Source organism: Pelecanus crispus, chromosome 6 (assembly GCF_030463565.1).
Source record: "Pelecanus crispus isolate bPelCri1 chromosome 6, bPelCri1.pri, whole genome shotgun sequence".
NCBI lineage: Eukaryota > Metazoa > Chordata > Aves > Pelecaniformes > Pelecanidae > Pelecanus > Pelecanus crispus.
The window spans coordinates 33,008,903-33,018,303 of record NC_134648.1 but is presented as its reverse complement, the minus strand read 5'-3'; positions in this window follow the sequence as shown (position 1 = coordinate 33,018,303).

The window sequence follows — 9,401 nt, the reverse complement described above, 5'->3', positions numbered from 1 at the left end:
AAATTAAGTATAAAATGAAGGTCTTAATCACTATAGCTAGTAAGAAAATAATTACACCCTTTAATAGAAGTTTCAGATTCCAATAAGCCTAAAACTTCCATCTCATAATTACACTGAAGTTTCCTCTGAAGTTTGCATTAGATGTGATATTTTTCTTCAAAAATGAATGGCAGTATAAACCAGTAATGAATAGCTGCAGTGTTTATCCCACAAATATATTCAGTGCTCGAGGGCAGGGCTGCCTCTACACAGGCTAGAGAATGGACTGACAGGAACCACATGAAGTTCAACACAGACTAATGCAAAGCCCTGCACTTTGGCTGGACTAACCTTTTGCCGTTGCACAGGCTGGGACCGACAGGCCACTCAGCACCCCTGAATAAGGTCTGGGGGTCAGTCCTGATGGACAGTGGGGTAAACACCAGCCAGCAGTGAAGGCTAACAGCATCCTGGGCTACATAAAGAAAAGCACAGCTAGGTCAAGGGAAATGATTATTCCTCTTTACTCATCATTTGTTAGTCTGCATCTGGAATACTGTGTCCAGTTTGGGGCACCCCAGTACAAGAAAGATGTTGATAAACCTGAGCTGGTAGAAAGCCAAGATAGTCTGGGGCTGGAACAGATATCCTGCAAGGAGAAGCTGAGGGAAACTGGGCTTGTCTAGCGTGGAAAGGAGAACAGGTAGGAGAGACTTAATACCAGCCTTCCAGTAGCTATAAGACTAGATCTTTACCTGCAAGAGAAGGCAAAGCCAGGCTCTTTATTGAGGTGCACAGTGGGAGAAAGACAATGGTCATAAACTGAAACAGTGGCTGTTCCAACCACCTAGTGAGGACCTAGTGAGCATAGTGAAGCAATGCAACAGGTTGCCACAAAAGGTTGTGGAATTTCCTTTCTTGGAAATTTCCAACACCTGACAAAGAAAGCCCTGACCACCTGACAAAGCAAGCCCTGAGCAACCTGGTCTGAATTCAGCGTTAACACCCTGCTTTGAGCAGGAGGTTGAACTGGTGACCTCCCAAAATCCCCTCCAACCTGAGTGATTCTATAATTCAGGAAGCAAATCCCCTTATCTCACATAAAAGGCAGCTTAATTAAATGATAGTAAAATACTTTGAAAAAAATCTTATAGGAAAGACAAGTGATTGTATGTGTTTCAGGTTGGTTGGGCTTTAGTTCTGAGGTTATGAATTTAGACCATCAGCATAAATACAAACAAACCCATTCTCTCTCAGTCATCATTTTTTCAGCTGCATTATTACAGGACAAAATGCTTATAAAAATGCTTTTTTTCTTTTTATACGAGATTAATTACTCCTTATTACAGAGAAATTTGACTTTCCCCAATATCAATGTCTGTCTCCCATCTTTGTCAAAATTAAAATGCAACACTCAAGATGTTACACTTGAAATATTATTCTAGGGTACAACTTCTCTTGGGAAACTTGATGCAGTCAGAAAGAAGGGGTTTGCCTTTTTTTTTAAAAAGTTTGAAAAAAAAAAAGCTTGCATATTTATTTTACACTTCGTATCTGAGTTTAATATTAACACACTGAGTTTGCTTTACTAACTTAAGCAAGAATCAGCTTCTTTGATCAACTTTGGGGAAAATGCATGTGTTTGTTTATAGAGCGTGTGTGTAAATACATATGTATACACACACACACACACACAAAGTGTCATGAACTGCCTCCCTGAGAACCAGGATGAGACCTTGTTACATGAGGGAAAGGAAGGGACACTGTGGTTAAGAGAAGAAACCACATGTGGAAAAAAAAGGTTATTCACATTGCTTAAACACTACTGAAAGAAGCTCAGACACCATGGTGAGAAAGACAGTGTAAGAATCTATGAAGTACTGAATTACATGGCCTGCTGAAAACCAGGACTGCTGAAACTTTCTTCCTAATTTTGCTAGGTTGTGTAGCCTTAAACACACTTTGCAGCCCTTTCTGCATTTACTATCACTTTTCCCAGAATCCCACATTCTTTGTTTGTTTGTTTTACAAACAATAGGCTGTGGTAACATTATTCACTGTTTACAGTTGAGAAAAAAACATCCGGAGAAGCTAAGTGGTGAGCTGAAGGCCACGGGGAGGTTCAATAGCTGAGCTTTGGTTAGCTCCAAATGCTCAAGTCCACATGTAAATTCATCTGTCACACCATACTTTTCCTGTATATTAGGAGCTCAATCTACAGATTGTACTAAACTACAACATGCCTCCTCATCTAAGTATCACTAATCTACACATACAATTACAGGACACCAGATGTTTCATGCTGCTCAATTGACTGAACAGTGGCACAAGTCCTTCTGAAAATTAGGTTCACATTATCTTAAGCAGGATGATTTAAAAAAAAAAATTAACACCTAAAATAAGACAGTTTCAAAAAGCTGGCTGTAAACTGCCTCTGATTATTTCTTAAATATTTAGAGATGATATTTCCTTACCTACTGTGTGAGAGAAACTGTTAGAAAAGGAACTGATTAATATATGTAGTATTCTATTTTAGAACTCTGAAAATCTAAAACACTGTAAATTCATTAGCTCTATGAATTATTATTATTCATATACATAACTTGGAGAAAGTGCATAGACAATAGCTCTCAACAAGATAAAGAAAACTTCAGATAGGTAGACATACTCCTGAAAAACATGGCGGGCAAGAAGTATCAAGAACTGGTAGGCATATGCATATTTTTAATGCTATAATCACTAAATAGTTTGATGGCCACTATTATAACAGATTTCAACAAACCCTTCTGGAATTTACCTCTCATTATGTATTACAAGAATGCAACATCTTTAAAAGGAACACACTCTACTACTGTGGGTGTGTATATATGTCACTTCCAAAACCTTGAAGTTTCAGAGGTTTGTAGACCTGCTTTCAGAAGCACTTATGTCAATTCCTGCACCATATTGGGTTCACAGCAAATGCTTTATAAAATATGAGAGTAGTTCCGCTATTTCTGTGAAATGCCATGGGGATGTGGCAGGCCTGAGGTTAAGTTGGGAAGACAAGTTCACAGGTCAGGATCAAGCACTGGGCACAGGCATGGCTGCGATGCAGCTGCAACGTAGCTCAGGAAGGGCCACATGCAACAGCCTCAGCTTAAAGCCGCTCCCAAGCAAACACAGCAGAAGCCCCCACTGAGGCTTGTTTTTGCAGCTAACTTCCACTAAGGCTTCTTCTATCTCTTTTTCCCCAAGACAACCAGCTGTGCTTTCTTTAAGCTGGCTTTGAGCCTGGGCAGAAAAAAACCCTAGAAGCGCTCAGAGTCTCAACAACAACAAACCAACAAGAAAAAGAAATATTGAGAGCATTTACGGCAGAGTAATATTCACAGCTTGACTGAATTTAGTGTAATGACAAATAAAGACTGGAATTTGAAACAATGAGCTGGAACATTTTTCTGTCTTTATATAACATTAATGCTATATACTAGGAATTATTTTTATGGACGACAATCTAGGCTGTTCCTTTAATGGTCTGAGTAGACCAATTTCTTATTGAAGCACAGAGTAGTTAATGAATTTGATCATTAGTCTATTTAATACCTTAAAGTGCTTTGGAAACTTATATTTCATTTTCACATACATTATATTCCTCATAGGTACACCGATATGAAGGCAATGCTCTCTCTTTGTCCTTTGTATGGAAAATACAGTCAAAATTCAGCTCTAAAACTGTTTATCTGGACTAAGGGATTCTCATTTATGCAGGAAGTCACAGGCTGTATACCACCTGAATAGTTCCTACACTATCAGCCAACTAAAAGCAACTGTCAGATCAGAAGAATGATTTAATATTTCCTTATGTCCCACTGTTTGTCCCAGCTACTGACTAGGACTAATGACAACTGGAATAAAACAGTAATCCTGAAGCTTCATGCTAAGAATATCTTTGTACACATGCCTTCCCAGCAGCACTGAGTCAAAAAAACAGAAATGCAACTGAGTTACAGGAGTCCTTTGTATTTCTGTTCTTTCAAATGTGTCATCTAAAAGGTAATGCTTTTTTAAATTACACAACTGCTAATGCATTTGGAAATTTAAATTTTCGATGGTTTATGGTGGAAAATAAAAAGCTTTCAGTTCCTTACTGCATTTTTTTTAAAAAAAGCATTTCTGCTGTCAAGCATCATTAAAAACAGCATTCCTTACTGAAAAATTCTATTCAATCTATCCATTGCACACAAAAAAATTCCCAAATAATGAAGAAACTCAAGCAGAGATGACAATTTTCTAATAGGTTTACATAAATATAACAGTTCACACCCACGAAAATACAATTATTCACCCTATTGACATCAAGAAACTACTCATAATTAATGTTGCATGGTATATAAATATCTGCAGGATTTGGAGCCTTGTTCAATATTTCTATTACATATATTTTTACGTACAATTTGTATATATCTATGTATATATGTACATATATAGAAGACCATCCTTAAAGTCATCTCTCACTGAGAGCATCAACTAGGAACTCCTTCTGAGACTTAAGCAGCTGATGTATTACAAGTAGCAATCTCAAAGCCCATTTCAAATCATTTGACACTGACAATCATTCAAGGCACTTTCAGCCCAAACAGGCTTTACTGACAATGACTCAGTACCGTTGCAATTAAATTGAAACATATGCAGTATAAATCTGGGGGCAAGGCGGAGTCAAAAAGCAAGCATTCGCCAACATCAGGCTCCGTAGGTAGCATACGGTACTCTATGTCTCATGGGGACTCATTCCTATTCTATCCCATAAATAAATTATAGAAGGGGAGGGGGATATAAATCAATCACGATGGGAGACACCAACATGTATAAATAAGATATATATGACAGGCATGTACCAAATACAAAGGATAATCTGGAAGCACATAATTATGCACCTTGATGACCTTATCTGTCCCTTGAACCTTCTTTACTGACACTCACTCCATGCTTGCCTGTGCTGGCAGTTTGCACTGGTGCAAACCAGGCTGTAGAGCTTTTTCTGACATCACCATTACACTGCAATGTAATTGGTGAATTGCTGTGCAGTTTTTATTCTTCTTGGATTCACGAGCAAGTTACATCATACTGATTTTCATGCCTGGACTCCAGAAGTATTTTGGCAGTCCTCCAAACTGCCTTCCAATGCCAATTTGTGTCCTATCCCAACCAGTTGGTCTGTTTATCTCTGATCTCTGAACATTCCTTAATTTTGTTCTAACGTACACAGTATGTTTGATAACACAGAAAATTAATTCAGTTCCTCTCTGTATGGTTATTGATACAAATCTCATTATGGATTTTCTCCTCCCTGTCCCCCTCCTTTTTTTTTTTTTTTTAAGTAGAAACTTGGAAATTTTTTTTTCTTGTCAACAGGAACCTTGACACAAGCAGGTTTTGCTTAGTTGCCTCAGACCTTCCAGTTACCAATTGTTGATCAGCCTCTAAAAGACAACCCTCACTGTTTTCGTGCAGTTGCTTAGCTGAGAATCAAAACAGTTGTCATCTAAGTTTCATATGTCCTATAAAATACTTTATCACCCATAATAATAAGGGCAAGCACAGCCTCCTAGAATACAGTCAATGACACCATTAATTCCTTCCAGGACAGTTGTGCTTACCGATCCCTCTTCTTTTCCTTAGAGGAAACAGGTGAAAGTCTTGGCAAATTCTCATTTCCAGGCCAGTGGAATACAGCAGCTGGTTTGCTGATATCAAAGTTGTTAATAACTGACTGGTAACAACCAAGTGCTGTAAATCTCCAGAAGGGAATGTCCACATGCTGAATAGATGAGAAGTATTCTACTAATATCCAGCAGCTCTGAAACAAACCCTGCACAGAGCTCCGAAAATATGCCTTTGGTTATCTTGAGACTTTGCAAGTTTACATAGTCCTCTTTCACAAACCAGTACTTGCTTTTTAGAAACAGCACTGCATAAACATGATGCTAGTGGAAGAAAAGTTCCTTCTGAAGCAGCTTCCCCCTCATTAATTTTTCTCCGTGTTCACACCTGCCTTTATTCACCTTTTGTCAGCTTCCATCTGTCATCAACATACCAAATGTGTTTTTCCACAAACACATAGGTTGAAACCCACAAGATGGACTTCTAACTCCATTTGATCAAGGATTAGCATACTAAGGAGTCTTAAAAAGAAGCTATACTGTGTATAACTTCACACAGCCCCAAATACATCCCTCGCATGAACAATTTTTTTTTTTCGGATTCTATAAGACCTGTTTCTCTTTGTGCTTCTGTTAGCCATTACGATTAGCTCTTCTAGCATTAGGATGCATAAATAAGAAAACAGGGCAGTTTTACAATGATTCTGAATTTCAACTATGAAAAAGAACAGAAATATGATGCAATATTCTATTAATATTAGAATTTCCCCATGCAGCACAGTCTATCACCCACTGCTGCCTCCTGCTCTGGTGCAGCAATTGGTAGCATTTTCAACAAATGGAGCTCATATGTTTTCTGTCCTCAGTTCGGACAGAAACACTTGTCCTGACCATTTGCTGTCAGCAATTTTAAACCAAAGAAACATAACTTGGCATTACTGGGTGCCTGTGCAAAGATCATTTTGTGTTCTGAATAAGTCATTTGAGCCTTTGTGACCACATTTCTTCCTTCCCCCCATTTTTCAGGATGGTCTAATATCTTGGATACTCACATAACGCAGCTTAATTTGTGATAATCTCAGTTCTTTCTAACTTACAAATTTAGTTTCCTTTTCACTAAATGTTCCCAATTTCCACTCATATAAGCTGTGAAACAAGAAAAAAATAAGGGATTGCTTACATTTAACAATTTTGTTTCCAATCTTGCACCATTTTTTAGATAAAGCGGAGAAAATAGCAGTTATCAGTATTCCTCATTTTAAAACCCTTCAATTTTTCCTCTTTTGAATTATAATTATGCATTACAAAGCATGTACAACAACTATGGGCCATGACAACAAAATTAAAATTAAAGCTTTTCAATGGTGTCTACAACAGATGAGTGTGATGCTTTATATTAAATTGGGAAAATTCAAGATATTTTTGTTCTGATACAGACACGCATGACTGAATCTTAGAGTATGAAACGTAAACCATACTTATATTAGTACCTCACTGGCTGCAGATTTCTTAAGGAGTGTTAGTAGAACCATTTTTTTTTTTATAACTGGGAGATATCATTAAATGGAAATGGCACACAGAGCAATAAAGAAACAAATTTTCTACACAGATGTGTACGCTTATCTAGCAGTGTGGTTCTAAAACAGAAGTTCCTCATTTCCTCAACTGTTAATGAAAGATGTGATCCTGATATGATGCTGCATAGTGACAGAATAGTTTTCATCTACGATATGCGCAGGTCATTTATAAACATTAAATAAGTAGCTATACCAAAATGTAACTTCACCACATTTAATAATATAAAAGTTACTAGAACATCACCTGACCTTTTTTGATTGGAGCAAACTAAAGACAACAGGAAAATCAGTCTCTGTAGCAAGCACTTCAGCATTTTCCTTCTTCTCCTAAGGATGAAAAAAGGCACAGACAGAAAAGGGAGCCAAATTATGAGGTAAAACTTTGTGATGATCAAACAGTAGTAATCACTATCAGATTAAAATGGTAACATATTGTGCTCACTTTTCATGGATTTAAAAGGTTTTACAAAATACCAAATGGTTAGCGATCAGGCCCAACAACATTTATGCAAAAGCCTTTTAACCCTGTGTTTTCCTTACAAAAGTCAGATCACAAGGTGCGTTATTGAGATACTGTATTTTACTTTACTAACAAAAGAAGTTATTTACCTTAAAATGAATGTGATTCTTCAAGATGTGCCCTACAGATAGTCTTCTGTGGGAACATATATCAAAACCAGTAGTTTTGACTAGCAAAGTCTGTTTATAGAGCAAAGCTTCCTTACCATCACAAAAATTGTAAGCGACAGAGCAAATCTAGATCCTACCCGTGCCCTTTGGCCAGTCAGAATCCAGATGAAAGTTTTGAAACAATGACAAAGCAAGATGGGTCGGGGCATTCACAAACATTAAACATCACAAAAACAAATTACCATAAAAAGTATCAATTGCTTCTTATCCGTATACTTACCTATGCAGATCAAGCCCGCTTTGTGATTAGCTAGCAATTAGCATCAGAAGGCATTAGTCTCATATGACAGCTAAGCAGCCACCTGCAAAACTTTCCCACAAATATCTCTGCCTCGAGCTAATGCTCAGTCCATCAGGGATACATCGTGGGGTTTGTTTCTTTTTACAGAACAGGACCTGCATGAATAAAAACTGCAAAGCAGAAGCAATTCAGAAGTGGATGGCATAACTGAAGTTGGATGATAACTTGCTTTCCCCAGCTGTCTACCCTTTCCAACATTTTCAGCCAACAGGGAGCTGAGCTGCTCACAAATCACCTTTAAACAGCACTCTACAGCAAGGTATGTCACTCTGACATAAAGTCAGCTGAATAGCTCAGTTCAACCTCAGCAGCTGTCTCAAGCTAAAATTTTTCAGCTCATATATTGAATTACTTACACTGATTCAGTCACTGCAAATGGCTGTAATGACCTAACGCGTTACTGTCCTCTGCTGAAGTTATTGCACCCACAGCTTAGCTAGCAGAATGAATCATATGCAAGCTCTTAAACCATTTCATGCAAAGATCTGTGGATTAGCTCAAATTACACTCAGCAGCACTTGAGGCTGCTAGCTGACATTGCATGGAGTGAACTAGGGAGCTTTCTCACTGTCTGTTCTCCTGGCTCAGCATTGAGGGCCAGAAACTTAACTGAAGACTAGTAACAGTTTAGAAAACCAGAAACATCAAGTCTACCACAGATGATTTTGCAATATTTTTTTCTTACTGCAGCCTGAAACACGGTTTTACAATTTGTACGAAAAGTGAACTGGTTTTGTTACCCAAGAACATGGAGAGATATCACTCACTGAGTTCTTTCATAAGGCCGTCATTATCAGTGGAGAAGGCACACCATTTCTCAAGATACCTTCAGCGAACATTTAATCAATTCTCTGAAGAAGAGTTTAAAAAATGTTTCTCTAACTTTCTGTACCCTCAGAAAAATGCTTCCCCACAGCAGAAGATGACATCTTATGTTCCTATCGTGCAAGAGACTTACTATACCAAAAAGAAAGATTTAAATTGTGTTGGATTTGAGTAATCTAATTGATCATTCCTATCCACAGAACCAATGAAAGATGTTTCCTGAGACACCTCATAGACCACTTTACTCCCTAGACTAAAGAATCTGGTGTAATTCAGAGCTCATGCATACTGCAGAGGATTTTGATGGCCAAAACACAGCTGCACTTCAATTACATAAGCAACATCTGTATTATTTATCTGTACAGATTTAAAAAGACTACTTATTAT